Consider the following 25,869-nt stretch of genomic DNA (forward strand, 5'->3'; position numbering starts at 1 on the left):
CAACCGGTGCAGCTGCACCGGGGCCCGGAGGCTCTGGGGGGCCCCTGCAGGGCGGCCAGGGACGCTGCTACCATTAGGCGATTTGACTATCAGGCGGCAGAAGAGAGGGCGGCAGACTCTATAGTAAGTGAATTTGCGCTGCTAGTTTTTTTTTTTTTTTTTTTCTAAAACTCCGGGGTCAAGTGCCCGCCCCCCCTCCTCCCTCCCGGAGGCGCGTCCTGTCTTCAGCGGTCACATGGTACCGCTAATTTAAGGTCATGAATATGCGCATATTCATGACCTTAATTAGCGCTATCATGTGACCGCTGAAGACAGGAAGGAAGACGCTGCAGAAGAGATGCCAGGAAGGAAGTTCTGTTCTGTGCTGCGCGGTGAGAGGTAAGTATGACAGGGAAAAAGGATGTGGAGCCATGCACGCAGGGAAAAAGGATGTGGAGCCATGCACGCAGGGAAAAAGGATGGGGAGCCATGCACGCAGGGAAAAAGGATGTGGAGCCATGCACGCAGGGAAAAAGGATGTGGAGCCATGCACGCAGGGAAAAAGGATGTGGAGCCATGCACGCAGGGAAAAAGGATGTGGAGCCATGCATGCAGGGAAAAAGGATGTGGAGCCATGCACGCAGGGAAAAAGGATGTGGAGCCATGCACGCAGGGAAAAAGGATGTGGAGCCATGCACACAGGGAAAAAGGATGTGGAGCCATGCACACAGGGGAGAAGAATGGGGGAGCCATGCACGCAGGGTGGGAGGATAGGGGAGGCATGCACGCAGGGGAGAAGAATGGGGGAGCCTTGAACGCAGGGGAGAAGAATGGGGGAGCCGTGAACGCAGGGGAGAAGGATGGGGGAGCCGTGAACGCAGGGGAGAAGGATGGGGGAGCCGTGAACACAGGGGAGAAGGATGGGGGAGCCCAGCACGCAGGGGAGAAGGATGGGGGAGCCGTGAACGCAGGGGAGAAGGATGGGGGAGCCCAGCACGCAGGGGAGAAGGATGGGGGAGCCGTGAACGCAGGGGAGAAGGATGGTGGAGCCGTGAACGCAGGGGAGAAGGAATTACGGGAGCCGTGAACGCAGGGGAGAAGGATGGGGGAGCCATGCACACAGGGTGGGAGGATGGAGTATAAATATGGAGTATAAATACTAGGCCCTATAGGGGGGACACAGTGTGAGTGGACAGTGTGAAGAGGGGGCCGGTATAGAAAGGAGAGGTCAGTGTGAAGAGCATGTACCATAAGAGGGACAGTGTGGGGGTCATATTTTGTGCAGACAATATAGTGAGGGGCAATTTTTTATTCCGGAGCATTGTAATGACACTTGTATCTTTAAGGGCGTCTTGTGGAGACTTTCTGCAAAAGAGCGGAAAAGATCGAAGTCTGCAGAGACGGCTGTGGCTGAGAAAACTCATCATGGGATCTGGACAAGATGAAGAAAAGAAGAACGGCTCCAGAGACGACGTTATCTATAAGGTACCTGGATGTAAATGTTAATTGTGATACTAACTAATTCTCATGTTTTTATTTATGTTAGGAGCCATTTTTCCGTTCGCCTCAGGCAGCAGAGAGGCTAGGTTCACCCCTGAGGGCGGCTAATATAGAGGGCAATCTGGCCAGCCTATCCGGCCCCGAGGCTCCGGGGGCCCCCTGGCCAGATTGCCCTCATGTGCGGCAGGCATGGAGCAATCTCTCCAGCTCCGCTGCCTGCAAGAGAAAATGGCAACGGATCTGCAGGGAATGGATGCTTCCTGCTTCCTTTCTCACACAGACAGCAGCGGGTCAGCTGAATGACATCATCATTCCGCGCTGCGGCTGTGCGAGACAGGAAGCTGCCGCACACTGGCGTCTGCACACTCATGCCTGGAAGGAAGCTGCAGCTGTGCAGGACCTCAATCACCCCCTGAACAGGAGGTAAAGAACAGTCTGAATGTGACGGATTGTTTGCAGAGTAAAGAGGGGAGACAGGGGCAGCAGTCAGAGACTAGAAGCAGTGATTTACTGACTGTGACCCCCGGAGCTTTGTGTTCTCTGGTCAGTGCAGGATTTTCATCCACACACAGCAGGGACCAGAGAGTTCAGAGCTCAGGAACACAGTCACTAAATCACTGGGTCTATTCTCTGACGGGACTCCAGTCATCACTGCAGTATCAGATCCAGGCTGGGACTGACCCCTGAGCCCATCACCCAGTGAAGACTTTTTCACATATACTGTATCTGTTGCATTAAACACACATATAAGGGTATGTTTCCACTGTCAGTAAACTCTGCGGATTGGACGCTGTGTACATTCGCAGCATCCAGTCCGCAGCTCCTGATGTTACAGCATAGTGCATGAGATTTCAAGGAATCCAATGTCCACTATGTATGCAGCGGCACCCGCAGCTTCCCTGCAGAGACGGACATGCGGCACATCTTTCTAGACTGTAGCATGTCTATTTATCTTGCGGAGACGCTCAGTCTCCACAAGATAAATATCACAGTCCAATGTATAGGATGCGGTGATTCTGCATGTGTTCAATGAACACATGCGGAAGCATCACTCGTACAAAAGCCGGCAGCGCTTTGGACCGAGCGGACATGTGCTGCATCCAAAGCGCTGCCGATTCCTGACCGTGGAACCATACCCTTATACATTAATGTATACTATGTCACATATGCAGTAGACACAGGTGTTTATTATACATGGGCATATTCTACAGTGTGTGTATATATATATATATATATATATATATATATATATATATATATTAGCTTTGTCGCCTTCAAAGAAGGGGGGCCCAAACACATTTCCTGCACAGGGGCCCCAAGCTGTCTGTGTCCGCCCCTGGGCGTGGCCTAAAATTTGCCGTGGCGCACTACGTGCGCCGCAACCTTTATACCCCTTTCCCTTCAAGTGTTGGGAGGTATGGTACCGCATTTGCCAGATCACAGCAAGTGCCGCAAATCCCATAGGGAATGAATGAGGCCGAACGCAGTGTTGCCGTAAGTGATCCATTACGCGGCAGATGCGAAAAAACTGCCCGATCTGCTGCAAAAGGCGACTTTCACATCAGCGATTCTTGCCAAAGTCACTGCCGATAATGTCACCAATGGGGGAGGCAGTTACCAATGGGTAAATACGGCCCTGCATATATATACACACTCTTGAGGGACTATAGGTCCCAGAACAACAACATTGCATCAGACTTACCGCGCAGACTCCCTCTGCGACACATATCTGCCATTCACAACACTGCCGGACTTTGTGTCATCACAATTATGCCTCCAAGTGCATCTTGCAGCGCGCACACAGCACCCCCTGGCTGTAACATTGGTCACTACACCACATATTCCCCCCCTCTGTTCAAACCCGTGGGGTTGAACACTTGTCACACACCCGGGATCTCGTGACCCGGTATGCAATTCACCTTGCCCTACCAGTCGTGAGGACCGTCTCAGTCGGACGTGAGCATCCTTTATCATCATACCCTTGTTAGGTTTTCCCCACCCCCAGCGGTCAATATGTAGGCCTTGAGCTTTGGCCTTTAAGTCACAGTCTGTCTGCGTCACCAGACCCTTTGTCACCACATTTTTTCTACAAGGTCTCCCACCTATGTCACTCATCCCTGAGTCAACTGAGGTGACACTACTTTTTTCCTTAGGCTGGGTACTTCCACCCCTTTGTTTGTCCATATTTCGGGTCAAACATGGCAGCCATCTTCCATCAACTGAGCGATGCAGTCCTGTAAGGCGCCATCCTTCAACCCTTAACTGCTCGATCTCCTTCAGATATACCATACGATATTGCAGCAGAGTCCGTATTTTGCTAAGACTCTCCACTGTTCCCACAACGAAGAAGGGAACCATACCCTTTTCTCAGGGTATTTGGCCTTCATGGACACCAGGTATTCTCAACCTTACCACTCCAGACTTATCCACCATCTCTTGCATGGCTTGACCATTCCTTCCAATGACTTTCTTCACCCTAGAGACGGGTACCTGTATTACATCTTCTCGAAGAAGACTCCGAGCTTTCCTCACATGCTCCAGTCGTCTAGCAGCTTCTTCATTCTGCAATTGGATCATCCATTTTGTACGCACATATCTCAGGTGCATGTCACTCAGGGTAGCTACCCTCTTACTGTAGCTGTGATATCAGTTGTGGACAGTATCACTAACTGACTTGTTTTTGGGGTCCAATTCACCTCACACGCCCCCACAGCCTTCTTGAACTCTTCATGCATAGACTCCCTGGCACATGCCTCTCTCAGGTTTTCAGGTACGTCTATCATGCATTTGAACAAGGAACTCTCCTTCTCTTCAGCTGTCATTATACACCCATCTTGTTCAGCTTTCAGAGCCAACTTCCTCTGAATATCAGCAGCTTCCAGATATTTGGCCAGGATAGACACCTGCCGCTCCACCTTCTCCCAGGCTACTTTATGCATCGACTGGCTTTCTTCTAGGCGACCTCTGAGCTCCGCCACCTCTTTCTCTAAGGCACTCACACGACACTCATCGGCCTGTCTCCGAAGCTCCTCTTGCTTCAAATGGGTATCCACAGCCTCTTGGACCATGCTTGGCTCACTCCCTCCATCCTCTGGATTGGCTGAGCTTTCATCACGCGAGGTGGTATCTACTTCAGGCCCCACTCCTTTGGTGGCCTCCTCCAGTGCTTCACAAGGTGCAACTGGTACCACTTCTTTGCATCCTTTACGTCTCCGGCGACGGGAGGACTTTTCCTTCTGGTGGGGCTCTTCTTTACTGTACTCCCTTACTTCCTCAGAGTTACAGTCACCCGCATAGTCTGTGTCATACCCCACAGTATGGTGAACCCCCAAGTCACACTCTAACCGGGTGTCAGCTTCACAGGCTTTATTAACCATGTCACTCAAAGTCATCTTGGGGTACACACCAGGTGACATGACCGTAAGTTGGGCAGACGCTCCCTCCCCACTGGTCAACCCGATGTCTGACCCATCAGTCTTGGGAGGCGTTTCTGCCAACTTCGTGTCACTAAGTTGGGCCCGTTCACCATTTTCCTTGGTCATGCCCACCTTAGGACTGTCAAATCTAGGGGGCGCATTCTCTGCATTAATTTTCATACACATTAATTCCACAGACACTTTCCCTTTTATCCACCAGTCCCACTGGGTTTCCAAATCTCGCCCTATTACCATAGTGTACAGTAAGTCCGGGACTACTCTTACATCGTGATACGTGGACTCCTCTGTCATGTCAATGTAGAGGGAGGCTGCTAAGTGTCCTTTAACATCCCCACCTGTGTCATTAACTTTTGTCCCTAACTCAGGTGACACAGTGCATTCAGAAGGGGTTCTCAGCAAAGTCGCTTTACTCCCTGGGTCTATCAGTCCTATCACACATTCTCCATTCAACAAAAAGGAGCACTGTTGTGATAAACCATTAGCTGAGCAATCCACAGTATAACATGGACCTGCATAATACAATTTCCCCTGGGGCCCACCGGTCTGCGCCACCCCTTTAACTTCAGGAGGCTCCGCCCCTTTTCTTGGACAGTGGCATTCCCTGGGTTACCGCCCTCTTTTGGGACTCCACCCCCTTTAGGGTCACCACCCCTTTTTGGGCAACTACTCCCTTTTGGGACTCCGCCCCTTTTTTGACAACCATCCCTGTTTGGGTTTTCCGACCCATTTTTTAGGACGCTACCCTTTAGGGACACCACCACTTCCCTGGGGTACACCCAACAGTACCAGTTCACATAGTACAAAGAAAAAAAACCAAAACATGTCTCTTTGGGTCGCACCGGCCCTTTAAGAGTCTGCACGGAGAGAGAAAAAAACATGTTGTTTTTTTTTCTTTAACACTTCACCAGCTCCTGCTGGCAATCACAAGCTGCTGCTGCTGCTGCTGAACCTTTCGCTGCAACTGCAGCCGCACTCCACAATGCTCTGTGCGGCTCCACTGCAGACTTCATGGACCCGCCGATCCACAGCAAGACGCTGTTGTCACCTTCATAACCCCGTCGAGTTACAGCATTACAGCACAAACACAGCTTCTCACTGATCTCGATCAGCATAACACACGGTTGTCAGACCGTTCGACTCCTCTGGCTCAGCCAGCACTGCACATGTGCTTCTTAGGGAACCGTTTGCCCGCATTCTCCACCAATTGTAGCATATCGCATACTATGTGTCTTGGGGGACACTCGATTGGTGCGGGATTAACGCACTCGGGCACATTTTTTTTTTATAAAACAGTCTTTTAGGTTTATTTCACACAACGTAAAGCACATCCTCAGGAACTAGGTAACAGCTTGAACACCGTCTGGACATATTCAACTTCCCCACAGTTCGTCTCTGACCCTGGTCAGCATAAGACACAGACCCCTGTCCGTTCACAGGTTCCTGGACACCTCTTGGCCTCAGAGGTGCCCCATACACAATGTCTCTCTCCTCTACCCCCGGTTAGCATAACACGGATCCCTTTCCGTTACCTGTTGGTGCCGCACAGGTTCTCGGATACCTCTCCTCCACAGAGATACCCTTCAGACGTTCTCACCCCGGTCAGTATTGCCCACGGTTATCAGACCGTTCTACACGCTGCCATGTGCTAGGTCCAGAGCCCTGCCATGTGCTCTTCAGGAAACCTATTCCCCAGGACTTCCAACACAGGCTTCCAGGACCTTCTGGGATAGACCATTCAGGTCCACACTCCAAGACCATGTGACCAGACCTCAGTCACATTATATAGTACTAACCACTCCCACAGGCGGGAGTGTGGGTGTGTGGCTAGTTTGTCCCGCCCATCACACACAACTACCCTAGTAAGTCTCCCTTACAGCTACACCATACATATACACACTCTTGAGGGACTACAGGTCCCAGAACAACAACATTGCATCAGATTTACGACGCAGGCTCCCTCTGTGACACATATCGGCCATTCACAACACTGCCGGACTTTGTCTCATCACAATTATGCCTCCAAGTGCATCTTGCAGCGTGCACACAGCACCCCCTGGCTGTAACATTGGTCACTACACCACACTGCGTATTATATAGAGGGGCAGATTTCTGATGCCTGTGTATTATATAGAGGGGCCGATTTCTGATGCCTGTGTATTATATAGGAGGGCAGATTCCTGATGCCTGTGTATTACATAGAGGGGCAGATTTCTGATGCCTGTGTATTACATAGAGGGGCAGATTTCTGATGCCTGTGTATTATATAGGGGGGCAGATTTCTGATGCCTGTGTATTATATAGAGGGGCAGATTTCTGATGCCTGTGTATTATATAGGAGGGCAGATTTCTGATGCCTGTGTATTATATAGAGGGGCAGATTTCTGATGCCTGTGTATTATATAGAGGGGCAGATTTCTGATGCCTGTGTATTATATAGGAGGGCAGATTTCTGATGCCTGTGTATTATATAGAGGGGCAGATTTCTGATGTCTGTGTATTATATAGGGGGGCAGATTTCTGATGTCTGTGTATTATATAGAGGGGCAGATTTCTGATGTCTGTGTATTATATAGGGGGGCAGATTTCTGATGTCTGTGTATTATATAGAGGGGCAGATTTCTGATGCCTGTGTATTATATAGGAGGGCAGATTTCTGATGCCTGTGTATTATATAGAGGGGCAGATTTCTGATGCCTGTGTATTATATAGAGGGGCAGATTTCTGATGCCTGTGTATTATATAGGAGGGCAGATTTCTGATGCCTGTGTATTATATAGAGGGGCAGATTTCTGATGTCTGTGTATTATATAGAGGGGCAGATTTCTGATGTCTGTGTATTATATAGGGGGGCAGATTTCTGATGTCTGTGTATTATATAGAGGGGCAGATTTCTGATGTCTGTGTATTATATAGGGGGGCAGATTTCTGATGTCTGTGTATTATATAGAGGGGCAGATTTCTGATGTCTGTGTATTATATAGAGGGGCAGATTTCTGATGCCTGTGTATTATATAGAGGGGCAGATTTCTGATGTCTGTGTATTATATAGGAGGGCAGATTTCTGATGTCTGTGTATTATATAGAGGGGCAGATTTCTGATGTCTGTGTATTATATAGGAGGGCAGATTTCTGATGCCTGTGTATTATATAGAGGGGCAGATTTCTGATGTCTGTGTATTATATAGAGGGGCAGATTTCTGATGCCTGTGTATTACATAGAGGGGCAGATTTCTGATGCCTGTGTATTACATAGAGGGGCAGATTTCTGATGCCTGTGTATTACATAGAGGGGCAGATTTCTGATGCCTGTGTATTACATAGAGGGGCAGATTTCTGATGTCTGTGTATTATATAGAGGGGCAGATTTCTGATGCCTGTGTATTACATAGAGGGGCAGATTTCTGATGCCTGTGTATTACATAGAGGGGCAGATTTCTGATGTCTGTGTATTATATAGAGGGGCAGATTTCTGATGCCTGTGTATTACATAGAGGGGCAGATTTCTGATGCCTGTGTATTACATAGAGGGGCAGATTTCTGATGCCTGTGTATTACATAGAGGGGCAGATTTCTGATGCCTGTGTATTACATAGAGGGGCAGATTTCTGATGCCTGTGTATTACATAGAGGGGCAGATTTCTGATGTCTGTGTATTATATAGAGGGGCAGATTTCTGATGCCTGTGTATTACATAGAGGGGCAGATTTCTGATGCCTGTGTATTACATAGAGGGGCAGATTTCTGATGCCTGTGTATTACATAGAGGGGCAGATTTCTGATGTCTGTGTATTATATAGAGGGGCAGATTTCTGATGCCTGTGTATTACATAGAGGGGCAGATTTCTGATGCCTGTGTATTACATAGAGGGGCAGATTTCTGATGCCTGTGTATTATATAGAGGGGCAGATTTCTGATGCCTGTGTATTATATAGGAGGGCAGATTTCTGATGTCTGTGTATTACATAGAGGGGCAGATTTCTGATGTCTGTGTATTATATAGAGGGGCAGATTTCTGATGTCTGTGTATTATATAGGAGGGCAGATTTCTGATGCCTGTGTATTATAAAGGAGGGCAGATTTCTGATGTCTGTGTATTACATAGAGGGGCAGATTTCTGATGCCTGTGTATTATATAGAGGGGCAGATTTCTGATGCCTGTGTATTATATAGGAGGGCAGATTTCTGATGCCTGTGTATTATATAGAGGGGCAGATTTCTGATGCCTGTGTATTACATAGAGGGGCAGATTTCTGATGTCTGTGTATTATATAGAGGGGCAGATTTCTGATGCCTGTGTATTATATAGGAGGGCAGATTTCTGATGCCTGTGTATTATATAGGAGGGCAGATTTCTGATGCCTGTGTATTACATAGAGGGGCAGATTTCTGATGCCTGTGTATTACATAGAGGGGCAGATTTCTGATGTCTGTGTATTATATAGAGGGGCAGATTTCTGATGCCTGTGTATTACATAGAGGGGCAGATTTCTGATGCCTGTGTATTACATAGAGGGGCAGATTTCTGATGTCTGTGTATTATATAGGGGGGCAGATTTCTGATGTCTGTGTATTATATAGGGGGGCAGATTTTTGATGCCTGTGTATTATATAGGAGGGCAGATTTCTGATGTCTGTGTATTACATAGAGGGGCAGATTTCTGATGCCTGTGTATTATATAGGGGGGCAGATTTCTGATGTCTGTGTATTACATAGAGGGGCAGATTTCTGATGCCTGTGTATTATATAGGAGGGCAGATTTCTGATGTCTGTGTATTATATAGGAGGGCAGATTTCTGATGTCTGTGTATTACATAGAGGGGCAGATTTCTGATGCCTGTGTATTATATAGAGGGGCAGATTTCTGATGCCTGTGTATTATATAGAGGGGCAGATTCCTGATGCCTGTGTATTATATAGGAGGGCAGATTTCTGATGTCTGTGTATTATATAGAGGGGCAGATTCCTGATGCCTGTGTATTATATAGGAGGGCAGATTTCTGATGTCTGTGTATTACATAGAGGGGCAGATTTCTGATGCCTGTGTATTATATAGAGGGGCAGATTTCTGATGCCTGTGTATTATATAGGAGGGCAGATTTCTGATGTCTGTGTATTACATAGAGGGGCAGATTTCTGATGCCTGTGTATTATATAGAGGGGCAGATTTCTGATGCCTGTGTATTATATAGAGGGGCAGATTTCTGATGCCTGTGTATTATATAGGAGGGCAGATTTCTGATGTCTGTGTATTACATAGAGGGGCAGATTTCTGATGCCTGTGTATTATATAGGGGGGCAGATTTCTGATGCCTGTGTATTATATAGAGGGGCAGATTTCTGATGCCTGTGTATTATATAGAGGGGCAGATTTCTGATGCCTGTGTATTATATAGGAGGGCAGATTTCTGATGTCTGTGTATTACATAGAGGGGCAGATTTCTGATGCCTGTGTATTATATAGGGGGGCAGATTTCTGATGCCTGTGTATTAGAGGGGCAGATTTCTGATGCCTGTGTATTATATAGGGGGGCAGATTTCTGATGCCTGTGTATTACATAGAGGGGCAGATTTCTGATGCCTGTGTATTATATAGGAGGGCAGATTTCTGATGTCTGTGTATTACATAGAGGGGCAGATTTCTGATGTCTGTGTATTATATAGAGGGGCAGATTTCTGATGCCTGTGTATTATATAGGAGGGCAGATTTCTGATGTCTGTGTATTACATAGAGGGGCAGATTTCTGATGCCTGTGTATTATATAGGGGGGCAGATTTCTGATGCCTGTGTATTATATAGGAGGGCAGATTTCTGATGCCTGTGTATTATATAGGAGGGCAGATTTCTGATGCCTGTGTATTATATAGGAGGGCAGATTTCTGATGTCTGTGTATTATATAGAGGGGACAGATTTCTGATGTCTGTGTATTATATAGAGGGGCAGATTTCTGATGCCTGTGTATTATATAGAGGGGACAGATTTCTGATGCCTGTGTATTATATAGAGGGGCAGATTTCTGATGTCTGTGTATTATATAGGGGGGCAGATTTCTGATGCCTGTGTATTATATAGAGGGGCAGATTTCTGATGCCTGTGTATTACATAGAGGGGCAGATTTCTGATGCCTGTGTATTATATAGAGGGGCAGATTTCTGATGTCTGTGTATTATATAGAGGGGCAGATTTCTGATGCCTGTGCATTATATAGGGGGGCAGATTTCTGATGTCTGTGTATTACATAGAGGGGCAGATTTCTGATGCCTGTGTATTATATAGGGGGACAGATTTCTGATGCCTGTGTATTATATAGAGGGGCAGATTCCTGATGCCTGTGTATTATATAGAGGGGCAGATTTCTGATGCCTGTGTATTACATAGAGGGGCAGATTTCTGATGCCTGTGTATTATATAGAGGGGCAGATTTCTGATGTCTGTGTATTATATAGAGGGGCAGATTTCTGATGCCTGTGTATTATATAGAGGGGCAGATTTCTGATGCCTGTGTATTACATAGAGGGGACAGATTTCTGATGCCTGTGTATTACATAGAGGGGCAGATTTCTGATGCCTGTGTATTATATAGAGGGGCAGATTTCTGATGTCTGTGTATTATATAGAGGGGCAGATTTCTGATGCCTGTGTATTATATAGAGGGGCAGATTTCTGATGCCTGTGTATTACATAGAGGGGACAGATTTCTGATGCCTGTGTATTATATAGGAGGGCAGATTTCTGATGCCTGTGTATTATATAGAGGGGCAGATTTCTGATGTCTGTGTATTACATAGAGGGGCAGATTTCTGATGCCTGTGTATTATATAGAGGGGCAGATTTCTGATGCCTGTGTATTACATAGAGGGGACAGATTTCTGATGCCTGTGTATTATATAGAGGGGCAGATTTCTGATGCCTGTGTATTATATAGAGGGGCAGATTTCTGATGCCTGTGTATTATATAGAGGGGCAGATTTCTGATGCCTGTGTATTATATAGAGGGGCAGATTTCTGATGCCTGTGTATTATATAGAGGGGCAGATTTCTGATGTCTGTGTATTATATAGAGGGGCAGATTTCTGATGTCTGTGTATTACATAGAGGGGACAGATTTCTGATGCCTGTGTATTATATAGAGGGGCAGATTTCTGATGCCTGTGTATTATATAGAGGGGCAGATTTCTGATGCCTATGTATTATATAGAGGGGCAGATTCCTGATGCCTGTGTATTACATAGAGGGGCAGATTTCTGATGCCTGTGTATTACATAGAGGGGCAGATTTCTGATGCCTGTGTATTATATAGGGGGGCAGATTACTGATGACTGTGTATTTGGAGTAGAGGCGCAGAGTCTTCTTTAGAACTTCTGCACTATAATTTCTGTTTATATTTTACTAGTTGTTAAAGGGACATTATTGTACTGGGTTTATGCATATATTATGTAACTTGCCCATTAAAGGGACAGTGTCCCTAGTATAAGGAGCTCAGGTGACACAGATCCATGCATTTAATGTATGGCAATAGTTAAAGGGGCAGTGTCCTGTGTGCACAGGAGATAAGGGAGCTAAGATTAGGTAGGGAGCAGTGGAGGAGGAGGAGGAGGAGGAGGAGGAGTGTATGACACACACAAACACACTCAGTCTGGCAAAGTGTGAGCTGGGATAACTGGAGAGGAGACCTCAGGTAAGAGGCTGCAGCCGTCACAATGATTTCTTATGTGATCCAGCAGATTATGGTTGTAGTGTACAGCACAGATTGTGTGAGGGTGTGACACAGAACTACAGAGTGTGTGTGTGTGACTCATATTGTGTATGTGTCTGTGTGTGCATGGCCGATTGTGAGAGGGCGTATGTGCCAGATGCAAGTTGTAACCGAGTGTATGATACAGAGTGTGAGTGTGTGTATGATACAGTGTGAGTGTGTATGATACAGAGTGTGAGTGTGTGTATGATACAGAGTGTGAGTGTGTATGATACAGTGTGAGTGTGTATGATACAGAGTGTGAGTGTGTGTATGATACAGAGTGTGAGTGTGTAGTATACAGTGTGAGTGTGTATGATACAGAGTGTGAGTGTGTGTATGATACAGAGTGTGAGTGTGTATGATACAGTGTGAGTGTGTATGATACAGAGTGTGAGTGTGTGTATGATACAGTGTGAGTGTGTATGATACAGAGTGTGAGTGTGTGTATGATACAGTGTGAGTGTGTGTATGATACAGAGTGTGAGTGTGTGTATGATACAGAGTGTGAGTGTGTATGATACAGTGTGAGTGTGTATGATACAGAGTGTGAGTGTGTGTATGATACAGTGTGAGTGTGTATGATACAGTGTGAGTGTGTATGATACAGTGTGAGTGTGTGTATGATACAGTGTGAGTGTGTGTATGATACAGTGTGAGTGTGTGTATGATACAGTGTGAGTGTGTGTATGTTATAGATTGTGAGTGTGTATGATACAGAGTATGAGTATGATAGAGTGTGAGTGTGTGTATGATACAGATTGTGAGTGTGTATGATACGGATTGTGACTGTGTGTATGATAGAGTGTGACTGTATCATACACACACTCACACTCTGTATCATACACACTCACAATCTGTATCATACACTCACACTCTGTATCATACACACTCACAATCTGTATCATACACTCTCACTCTGTATCATACACTCACACTCTGTATCATACACACTCACACTCTGTATCATACACACTCACAATCTGTATCATACACTCACACTCTGTATCATACACACACTCACACTCTGTATCATACACACTCACACTCTGTATCATACACACACTCACAATCTGTATCATACACACAGAGTGTGAGTGTGTATGATATAGATTGTGAGTGTGTGTATGATATAGATTGTGTGTATGATACAGATTGTAAGTGTGAGTGTGTGTATGATTGTGAGTGTGTGTATGATTGTGAGTGTGTGTATGATATAGATTGTGTGTATGATACAGAGTGTGAGTGTGAGTGTGTGTATGATATAGATTGTGAGTGTGTGTATGATATAGATTGTGTGTATGATACAGATTGTAAGTGTGAGTGTGTGTATGATATAGATTGTGAGTGTGTGTATGATATAGATTGTGAGTATGATAAAGATTGTAAGTGTGTGTATGATATAGATTGTGAGTGTGTGTATGATATAGATTGTGTGTATGATACAGATTGTAAGTGTGTGTATGATGCAGAGTGTGAGTGTGTGTATGATGCACAGTGTGAGTGTGTGTATGATGCAGAGTGTGAGTGTGTGTATGATACAGAGTGTGAGTGTGTGTATGATACAGAGTGTGAGTGTGTGTATGATACAGAGTGTGAGTGTGTGTATGATAGTGTAAGTGTGTGTGTGTGTGATAGAGTGTGAGTGTGTGTATGATACAGAGTGTGACTGGGTGTATGATACAGAGTGTGACTGTGTGTATGATACAGAGTGTGACTGTGTGCATGATACAGAGTGTGAGCGTGTGTATGATACAGATTGTAAGTGTGTGTATGATACAGAGTGTGAATGTATGTATGATACAGAGTGTGAGTGTGTGTATGATACAGATTGTGACTGTGTTTATGATAGAGTGTGAGTGTGTGTATGATACAGAGTGAGTGTGTGTATGATACAGAGTGTGAGTGTGTGTATGATACAGAGTGTGAGTGTGTGTATGATACAGAGTGTGAGTGTGTGTATGATAGTGTGAGTGTGTGTATGATAGTGTGTGACTGTGTGTATGATACAGAGTGTGACTGTGTGTATGATACAGAGTGTGACTGTGTGTATGATACAGAGTGTGAGTGTGTGTATGATACAGATTGTAAGTGTGTGTATGATACAGAGTGTGACTGTGTTTATGATACAGAGTGTGAGTGTGTGTATGATAGAGTGTGAGTGTGTATGATAGAGTGTGAGTGTGTATGATAGAGTGTGAGTGTGTATGATAGAGTGTGAGTGTGTATGATAGAGTGTGAGTGTGTGTATGATAGAGTGTGAGTGTGTATGATACAGAGTGTGAGTGTGTGTATGATACAGATTGTGACTGTGTTTATGATACAGAGTGTGAGTGTGTGTATGATACAGAGTGTGAGTGTGTGTATGATAGTGTGAGTGTGTGTGTGATAGAGCGTGAGTGTGTGTATGATACAGTGTGAGTGCGATTGTTGTGTATGATATAGATTGTGAGTGTGTGTATGATATAGATTGTGAGTGTGTGTATGATACAGAGTGTGAGTGTGTGTATGATACAGAGTGTGAGTGTGTGTATGATACAGAGTGTGAGTGTGTGTATGATAGTGTAAGTGTGTGTGTGTGTGATAGAGTGTGAGTGTGTGTATGATACAGAGTGTGACTGGGTGTATGATACAGAGTGTGACTGTGTGTATGATACAGAGTGTGACTGTGTGCATGATACAGAGTGTGAGCGTGTGTATGATACAGATTGTAAGTGTGTGTATGATACAGAGTGTGAATGTATGTATGATACAGAGTGTGAGTGTGTGTATGATACAGATTGTGACTGTGTTTATGATAGAGTGTGAGTGTGTGTATGATACAGAGTGAGTGTGTGTATGATACAGAGTGTGAGTGTGTGTATGATACAGAGTGTGAGTGTGTGTATGATACAGAGTGTGAGTGTGTGTATGATAGTGTGAGTGTGTGTATGATAGTGTGTGACTGTGTGTATGATACAGAGTGTGACTGTGTGTATGATACAGAGTGTGACTGTGTGTATGATACAGAGTGTGAGTGTGTGTATGATACAGATTGTAAGTGTGTGTATGATACAGAGTGTGACTGTGTTTATGATACAGAGTGTGAGTGTGTGTATGATAGAGTGTGAGTGTGTATGATAGAGTGTGAGTGTGTATGATAGAGTGTGAGTGTGTATGATAGAGTGTGAGTGTGTATGATAGAGTGTGAGTGTGTATGATAGAGTGTGAGTGTGTATGATAGAGTGTGAGTGTGTGTATGATAGAGTGTGAGTGTGTATGATACAGAGTGTGAGTGTGTGTATGATACAGATTGTGACTGTGTTTATGATACAGAGTGTGAGTGTGTGTATGATACAGAGTGTGAGTGTGTGTATGATAGTGTGAGTGTGTGTGTGATAGAGCGTGAGTGTGTGTATGATACAGAGTGTGAGTGTGTGTATGATACAGAGTGTGACTGTGTGTATGATACAGAGTGTAAGTGTGTGTATGATACAGTGTGAGTGCGATTGTTGTGTATGATATAGATTGTGAGTGTGTGTATGATATAGATTGTGAGTGTGTGTATGATATAGATTGTGTGTATGATATAGGATGTGAGTGTGTGTATGATACAGAGTGTGAGTGTGTGTATCATAGAGTGTGAGTGTGTGTATGATACAGGGTGTGACGGTGTGAGTGTACAGTGCACTCACTGTCTGCATTCTGCACATCCCTGCAGACCGCGTGTGTATTGGACACATTATTGGGTATGACTATTTATACTTTTTATATTGTCCCACGCCATCTCTCACCAGTGGGGCGGCAGGGGACAGAGCCTGCATTGAGCAGTGTGGGGCGGCGTTCCACCACAGTGTGGGGTTACATCTGCACAATTCACTTTTTTTAGGATGTTGAAAAACCAGTTTGTGTGTTTGGGTCCAGTGGGATTTCTCGGCACCGGAGACGTGCGGGGAACTCTGCAGCCCCCCGAGCTACAGGAGGAAGAGGAGAGGGGAAAGGAGTGCGAGCTCCGGGGGCCAGAATATCTGAGGGGCCACAGTAATGTCGCGTGCTAGAGAGCTGCAGAGCATCGCACCACTGACCCCATAGAGCTCTGCAGAGCATCTCACCACTGACCTCCATAGAGCTCTGCAGAATATTACACCACTGACCCCCATAGAGCTCTGCAGAATATTACACCACTGACCTCCATAGAGCTCTGCAGATTATTACACCACTGACCCCCATAGAGCTCTGCAGAGCATCTCACCACTGACCTCCATAGAGCTCTGCAGAATATTACACAACTGACCCCCATAGAGCTCTGCAGAATATTATACCACTGACCCCCATAGAGCTCTGCAGAGCATTGCACCACCGACCTCCATAGAGCTCTGCAAAATATTGAACCATTGACCTCCATAGAGCTCTGCAGACTATTACACCACTGACCTCCATAGAGCTCTGCAGAATATTACACCACTGACCCCCATAGAGCTCTGCAGAGTATTGCACCACCGACCTCCATAGAGCTCTGCAAAATATTGAACCATTGACCTCCATAGAGCTCTGCAGACTATTACACCACTGACCTCCATAGAGCTCTGCAGAATATTACACCACTGACCCCCATAGAGCTCTGCAGAGCATTGCACCACCGACCTCCATAGAGCTCTGCAAAATATTGAACCATTGACCTCCATAGAGCTCTGCAGACTATTACACCACTGACCTCCATAGAGCTCTGCAGAATATTACACCACTGACCTCCATAGACCTCTGCAGAGCATCGTACCACTGTCACGGATCCCAGGGAGGATACCTTAATCATCCCACCCACTCACACCAATTTGTCATGAACCGGGGTTGTTTGGTTGCCCCTGGTTCTTTCTGAAGGGAATTTATCTATATCTCACTTCCCAGTTGCGGTTTGGAACTTGCAGCTCTCTGGCGCCCCTTACCCTCAGGTCAGTCAGGGTACTGCACCTAGGGTAATTAGTCGTCAGAAAGGCTGCCTTACTATGTACTGTCTAATGGGCACACTGCAGTAAGGGCGATATAACTACTCCCACTCAGGTGGGAACAATAATTATCAACGCCGTCCATCGCTACAAAGTCTCCCAAACGCACAGAACAAATCTGCTGCCACCAGCTCCGATTTCTTAATAATGGGTCTAAATTAGTAGCGTATTCCCTTCAGAGGACGTGACAGTACGTTGTAGAGCAAGGAGAATCGAAGCTAGTAATTTTATATATTTTACTCTAAAAAGGTAGGCAGTGTTTACAAAAAGTATAAAAAATTATAAAATGAGACAAGTATCGTATGTACAGTACAATCACAAATAAAATGGGATTAAAGTTGAAAAAACACAGTTCCTTATGTCATTTCATCCCTTGGCAGACCATGTGCTGTGGGGGATGGGCATACATCCAGATGCATTACAGATCTGTCTCGCAGCTAGACCCGGGACAAAAGACTAGTGAAGACTGATGTGTCACTCACTTATCTCCGGGCCCAAAACCAAGGCACTCCCCCTGTGGTGACCTCACTCAGAGGCTGAATACTCCCCTTTCTTAGAGTTATGACAAGCTATTTCTATACATAAGTCACTGTATGAACCTCGTAGAAGAATGCCACAATGATCATGATGCTCATCACGTCATGGGGGTTATTTTAAGTATAAACACGGCTTAGATATATGACCTGCTTATGGTGAAATCCGTTCCTTGCATTTCGTTGGGCTTAAATCCTAGCGATTTCAGTGAGTTATAGATTTCTCGGTGGACATTCGGAATATGTAACTCTTATATCGCTATCCCTGATCGGTGCCACTATACATAACTTTTCAAGAACAGAAGAGTCCCATGCGGTTTGGAAGTTGCTGTACCAGTTATAGCTGGTATCAGGCGGGAGGGGGGATGAAGGGTTTTGACAGAGAACTGGCTTTCCCAGCACACAGCCATAAAAATTCCTCAGTGAAGCTGGCATGCTGGTCTCACATTACAGCTATATAGCAGGGGGGAGGGAGGAAGAGTGGCTTAGAAAATGCAACTGACGTCTCTGTATGGGTAAATGAAGGAATCAGAACTTCTTCCTATTTCCTAACAACCACTGACCCCCCCCCCACATAGAGCTCTGCAGAACATTGCACCACTGACCCCATAGAGCTCTGCAGAGCATGTCACCACTGACCTCCATAGAGCTCTGCTGGGTATTACACCACTGACCCCCATAGAACTCTGCAGAACATTGCACCATTGACCTCCATAGAGCTCTGCTGGGTATTACACCATTGACCCCCATAGAACTCTGCAGAACATTGCACCACTGACCTCCATAGAGCTCTGCAGAGCATTGCTCCCTTCACCCCCTCACATACATAGCAGTATATTCTGCAGAGTATTGCACTGCTCTGTAGGGGGACATGTAATATATTGATTGCATTATTTTGGCAGGAACGCTCCCTCTCTGCTTGTACGGACCTGTCAGGACCATGATCTCAAGTGCACAGAACATTTCATGAACTTACTTAAATGGAGAGACAGGCTGATAACAGAGAACAATAGATTTGATTGTATTCGCCATCTCTGGGGGTCACTGTCTGGGACCATGTTATGTGCCTGTGAGTATTTCATCACCCTTTGCTAGAAATCAATCAGAAGTGGCTGATAACAGAGAACAATAGTGTGCATTTTACCAATTGTACCTCTGTTCCTAGAGGGAGTAATTATGGAGAATGGAGGAGTAATTACTGATTACATGAGATTATTTCTGGGAGGACAATACTGATGGGTAGATAAAGCATGGTGGGCAAACGTATGGGCGTGCAGAGCGGTGTACATCGTCATGGCCAGGTGGGCACGTACGATTATGCCTCCCTTGCTTTAATCCTCCCCCATATGAGTGGTTATTAGATAGCTCTACCAGATTTGTAGGGAGTCCAGTGGGCGGTGCTTTTCAGTGACTACTATCAGCACCTTTGGATTATGGGGCCACAAACACCTGATTGGGGGTCTCCTGGTGATAAGAGTCGACAACATTTGGGTTGTTGAAGTCATACCTGCGATGTTAGATTTAATTTTCAGATATGGACAATTCCTTTAAGGGAATATCTTAAAGGGGAATACCACCTTTACAAATTTATAAAAGGGTTGTCTTTGAAATAAAAGGTGCTGCCGGGGATCAGGACGTTTCCAGATTCAGAAATCTGCAAGAGCCTGAAAAGTGAGTGGGTAGAAGCCATCCATATCCCCCACAGGATACGTGGCGGACCCCTTATAACAAGGAATTAGTGGCCCCTGTAGACACATTGTAGACACTTTGTCATTGCAATGAGGTTTCTCGGGAATATCCTACGGCTTCTGGAATGGAGGACGGCGGGAGGCGAGGGTATAGGTATGAAGAATTGTTTATTTAAAGCCCCCATTAACATTCCAGTTCCATCACTGGGAGCCCATGCAGGGGGAAGCTGGCACTGTGCCCACGGACATGTGGCTAATTATGGGAGATCCTTAGGATCCTCTACCCATCGTTGTGGACCTGGGTGCCACCGCCGTCCTCTCATAAGTGATGTTGGTGTATATTTGGTTTTCGGCCGCACCCTGGGGTGTTGATTGACACCCTATTGACGTTCCTCACCGTTCTGAGATGTTCCTCTGTGTTCCTTATGTAAATTCACAAATGTTAAATATGTCTGGAACTTGAATTTCAGGTCTAAGGAGATATGGTAATCAGGGGTGGAGGCGCCCGGAGGGGAGCAAGGCCTCATTGGGATGGGGTCAGTGTGTGACGGATGGATGCTGGTCGTCATCGTCTTCATTGCTTTGAGAATCTTTACATTCTTGGCTACAAAATCTATTGGTTTCCAAGAACAAAATCATTGGTCTTGGTCAAAGTCTTCTTGGATTTTACGGGCAACACAATCTATCACTCCACATACTATGGCAAAGTCCCCAACAATAGAAATATTTAGGTTGTCATGGGCAACACCACCTTCATCCCTTTGCCACCATTGTTCCTAAGGCCGGTTTCACACGTGCGTTTATTTCCTCAAAAACCAGTACCGAAGATATCCATATCCATGTGTGTAATACTTGCGGCACACGTGTGGCATGCATGTGCCGCATCAGTACCACACAGCCGGCAGGGAAGAAGCGCTACAGTAAGCGCTGTTCCCCGATGCCGGGTGCTGAACACGGCTCTCACCATTGAGCAGAGGAGAATGATGAGTTATATTCAAGTCAGAACAATGACAGCAGCTTTTGGGACTATTAATCCCATCATCCGACACCTGCTGCCGCTAATAAGTGGGCAGCAGGAGCAGATAATGGGGGTATTCATCAGCCGCCGCCTGCGCTATAACAAAATAAATGAACGAAAAACCCGTGTGTGTTCCCCTCCATTTTTGGCAACCAGCCTTGCTAAAGCTCACAGCTGTTGGCTGGTATTCTCAGGCTGGTAAGGGGCCATGGATATTGGCCTCCTCCCAGCCTAAAAATAGGAGCCCACAACTGCCCAGAAAAGGCACATCTATTAGATGTGCCGATTCTGGCGCTTTGCCCGGCTCTTCCCACTTGCCCTGTAGTGGTGGCAAGTGGGGTTCATATTTATGGGGTTGATGTCACCTTTGTATTGTCAGGTGACATCAAGCCCATGGCTTAGAAATGGATAGGTGTCTATAAGAACCTATCCATTACTAATCCTATAGTTATATGGTAAATAATGACACAGCCAGAATAAAGTCTTTCATTAGAAATAAGACAAAACACAGTTTTCCTTTTTTTTTATTTAATAATAACTAACACAGCTATACTCACCTGACGCTTATTCCACCGAAGCCCTCGTCTCCTGTAATAAAACTATAAAATAATATACCATACCTGTCCGTTGTTCTGTTCCATGCCGTTATCCATGTCTGGGGGATAATTAGTTTTCAACCAGGCTGAGAACCACTGGGGAATGAGCTGCATGCCATCGGTGACATCTTTAAGGTTCCCATCTGGGCTGAACTGCGGTGACCTCATCACGGTCCTGAGGTCACCGCAGTTCAGCCCGGCTGGGAACCTCGATGATGTCACCGCTGGTCATTGATGCTGCCCTTGTAAGCAGCTCATTCCCCAGTGGTTCTCAGCCTGGACGGTCGCATTTTGGCACCATCCAGGTTGAAAATTATTTATCCCCCAAACATGGAATACGGCGTGGGACAGAACGACGGACAGGTATGGTATATTAGAAAATCAACATGAGGACACGGAGTGCAAAACAGGTCTCATAAAATATCACATTTTTTTCAATATTTTAAAAAAAAATGAAATATATATATAGTATAAGTAAGATGCAAACAGAGTATTCCTAAAAAAAGGAGTGATGGCAGTACATACGTATACATTTTTTTTTTTAATTATTTTTTAAACAGAAATATATATATGACAATATATGAATAGCTGGGCCTAAAAACAAGAGCCCCTAAAATTATACCCCTGGTCAAGGACAATTGCTATGACTATTGCTAAATCCATTTTAGCCAAGAAAAAAAATCAAATAAAATACTTAGGGAAAGCTGGAATGTAGATATGTAGGGTAAAGTACATGTCTGTATATAGTGGGCAGCTGTATATCCACATCTGTATATAGTGGGCGGCTGTATATCCACATCTGTATATAGTGGGCAGCTGTATATCCACATCTGTATATAGTGGGCAGCTGTATATCCACATCTGTATATAGTTGGTGGCTGTATATCCAGGGCTGTATATAGTGGGCGGCTGTATATAGTGGGTGGCTGTATATCCAGGTATGTATATAGTGGGCGGCTGTATATAGTGGGCAGCTGTATATCCAGGTCTGTATATAGTGGGCGGCTGTATATAGTGGGTGGCTGTATATCCAGGTATGTATATAGTGGGCGGCTGTATATAGTGGGTGGCTGTATACCCAGGTCTGTATATAGTGGGTGGCTGTATATCCAGGTCTGTATATAGTGGGCGGCTGTATATAGTGCGCGCCTGTATATCCAGGTCTGTATATAGTGGGCAGCTGTATATCCAGGTCTGTATATAGTGGGTGGCTGTATATCCAGATCTGTATATAGTGGGTGGCTGTATATAGTGGGTGGCTGTATATTCAGATCTGTATATAGTGGGCGGCTGTATATCCAGATCTGTATATAGTGGGCGGCTGTATATCCAGGTCTGTATATAGTGGGCGGCTGTATATCCAGATCTGTATATAGTGGGCTGCTGTATATCCAGATCTGTATATAGTGGGCGGCTGTATATCCAGATCTGTATATAGTGGGTGGCTGTATATAGTGGGCGGCTGTATATCCAGATCTGTATATAGTGGGTGGCTGTATATCCAGATCTGTATATAGTGGGCGGCTGTATATCCAGATCTGTATATAGTGGGTGGCTGTATATAGTGGGCGGCTGTATATCCAGGTCTGTATATAGTGGGTGGCTGTATATAGTGGGCGGCTGTATATCCAGATCTGTATATAGTGGGCGGCTGTATATCCAGATCTGTATATAGTGGGCGGCTGTATATCCAGATCTGTATATAGTGGGCGGCTGTATATCCAGGTCTGTATATAGTGGGCGGCTGTATATCCAGATCTGTATATAGTGGGTGGCTGTATATCCAGGTCTGTATATAGTGGGCGGCTGTATATCCAGGTCTGTATATAGTGGGTGGCTGTATATCCAGGTCTGTATATAGTGGGTGGCTGTATACAGTGGGCGGCTGTATATCCAGGTCTGTATATAGTGGGTGGCTGTATATCCAGGTCTGTATATAGTGGGCGGCTGTATACAGTGGGCGGCTGTATATCCAGGTCTGTATATAGTGGGCGGCTGTATATCCAGGTCTGTATATAGTGGGCGGCTGTATATCCAGGTCTGTATATAGTGGGCGGCTGTATACAGTGGGCGGCTGTATATCCAGGTCTGTATATAGTGGGTGGCTGTATATCCAGGTCTGTATATAGTGGGCGGCTGTATATAGTGGGTGGCTGTATATCCAGGTCTGTATATAGTGGGTGGCTGTATATCCAGGTCTGTATATAGTGGGCGGCTGTATATCCAGGTCTGTATATAGTGGGTGGCTGTATATCCAGGTCTGTATATAGTGGGTGGCTGTATATCCAGGTCTGTATATAGTGGGCGGCTGTATATCCAGGTCTATATATAGTGAGTGGCTGTATATCCAGGTCTGTATATAGTGGGTGGCTGTATATCCAGGTCTGTATATAGTGGGTGGCTGTATATCCAGGTCTGTATATAGTGGGTGGCTGTATATCCAGGTCTGTATATAGTGGGCGGCTGTATATCCAGGTCTGTATATAGTGGGCGGCTGTATATCCAGGTCTGTATATAGTGGGTGGCTGTATATCCAGGTCTGTATATAGTGGGTGGCTGTATATCTAGGTCTGTATATAGTGGGCGGCTGTATATCCAGGTCTGTATATAGTGGGTGGCTGTATATCCAGGTCTGTATATAGTGGGCGGCTGTATATCCAGGTCTGTATATAGTGGGCGGCTGTATATCCAGGTCTGTATATAGTGGGCGGCTGTATATCCAGGTCTGTATATAGTGGGCGGCTGTATATCCAGGTCTGTATATAGTGGGCGGCTGTATATCCAGGTCTGTATATAGTGGGCGGCTGTATATCCAGATCTGTATATAGTGGGCGGCTGTATATCCAGGTCTGTATATAGTGGGCGGCTGTATACAGTGGGTGGCTGTATATCCAGGTCTGTATATAGTGGGCAGCTGTATATCCAGGTCTGTATATAGTGGGCGGCTGTATACAGTGGGCGGCTGTATATCCAGGTCTGTATATAGTGGGCAGCTGTATATCCAGATCTGTATACAGTGGGTGGCTGTATACAGTGGGTGGCTGTATATCCAGGTCTGTATATAGTGGGCAGCTGTATATCCAGGTCTGTATATAGTGGGCGGCTGTATACAGTGGGCGGCTGTATATCCAGGTTTGTATATAGTGGGCGGCTGTATACAGTGGGTGGCTGTATATCCAGGTCTGTATATAGTGGGCGGCTGTATACAGTGGGCGGCTGTATATCCAGGTCTGTATATAGTGGGCAGCTGTATATCCAGGTCTGTATATAGTGGGTGGCTGTATATCCAGGTCTGTATATAGTGGGCGGCTGTATATCCAGATCTGTATATAGTGGGCGGCTGTATATAGTGGGCAGCTGTATATCCAGGTCTGTATATAGTGGGTGGCTGTATATCCAGGTCTGTATATAGTGGGCGGCTGTATATCCAGGTCTGTATATAGTGGGTGGCTGTATATCCAGGTCTGTATATAGTGGGCGGCTGTATATAGTGGGCAGCTGTATATCCAGGTCTGTATATAGTGGGTGGCTGTATATCCAGATCTGTATATAGTGGGCAGCTGTATATCCAGGTCTGTATATAGTGGGTGGCTGTATATCCAGGTCTGTATATAGTGGGCGGCTGTATATCCAGATCTGTATATAGTGGGCGGCTGTATATAGTGGGCAGCTGTATATCCAGGTCTGTATATAGTGGGTGGCTGTATATCCAGGTCTGTATATAGTGGGCGGCTGTATATCCAGGTCTGTATATAGTGGGTGGCTGTATATCCAGGTCTGTATATAGTGGGCGGCTGTATATAGTGGGCAGCTGTATATCCAGGTCTGTATATAGTGGGTGGCTGTATATCCAGGTCTGTATATAGTGGGTGGCTGTATATCCAGATCTGTATATAGTGGGCGGCTGTATATAGTGGGCAGCTGTATATCCAGGTCTGTATATAGTGGGTGGCTGTATATCCAGGTCTGTATATAGTGGGCGGCTGTATATCCAGATCTGTATACAGTGGGCGGCTGTATATCCAGGTCTGTATATAGTGGGCGGCTGTATATCCAGATCTGTATATAGTGGGCGGCTGTATATCCAGGTCTGTATATAGTGGGCGGCTGTATATCCAGATCTGTATATAGTGGGTGGCTGTATATCCAGGTCTGTATATAGTGGGTGGCTGTATATCCAGGTCTGTATATAGTGGGCGGCTGTATACAGTGGGTGGCTGTATATCCAGGTCAGTATATAGTGGGCAGCTGTATATCCAGGTCTGTATATAGTGGGCGGCTGTATATCCAGGTCTTTATATAGTGGGTGGCTGTATATCCAGGTCTGTATATAGTGGGTGGCTGTATATCCAGGTCTGTATATAGTGGGTGGCTGTATATCCAGGTCTGTATATAGTGGG

At 45.7% G+C, this 25,869-nt stretch overlaps 1 protein-coding gene across 1 annotated transcript in view; it reads left to right on the forward strand.

Moving 5' to 3' along the window:
* The first annotated feature begins 1,795 nt into the window (after positions 1 to 1,795).
* C4H17orf114 (chromosome 4 C17orf114 homolog) overlaps positions 1,796 to 25,869 on the forward strand; it is a 61,989-nt gene continuing 37,915 nt past the window's right edge. Inside the window, exon 1 of the mRNA XM_069767462.1 lies at positions 1,796 to 1,902. The gene's annotated coding sequence lies outside the window, so the exon portion shown is untranslated. The remainder of the gene's footprint in view (positions 1,903 to 25,869) is intronic.

The sequence above is a fragment of the Ranitomeya imitator genome, chromosome 4 (genome assembly GCF_032444005.1).
Source record: "Ranitomeya imitator isolate aRanImi1 chromosome 4, aRanImi1.pri, whole genome shotgun sequence".
NCBI classification, from domain to species: domain Eukaryota; kingdom Metazoa; phylum Chordata; class Amphibia; order Anura; family Dendrobatidae; genus Ranitomeya; species Ranitomeya imitator.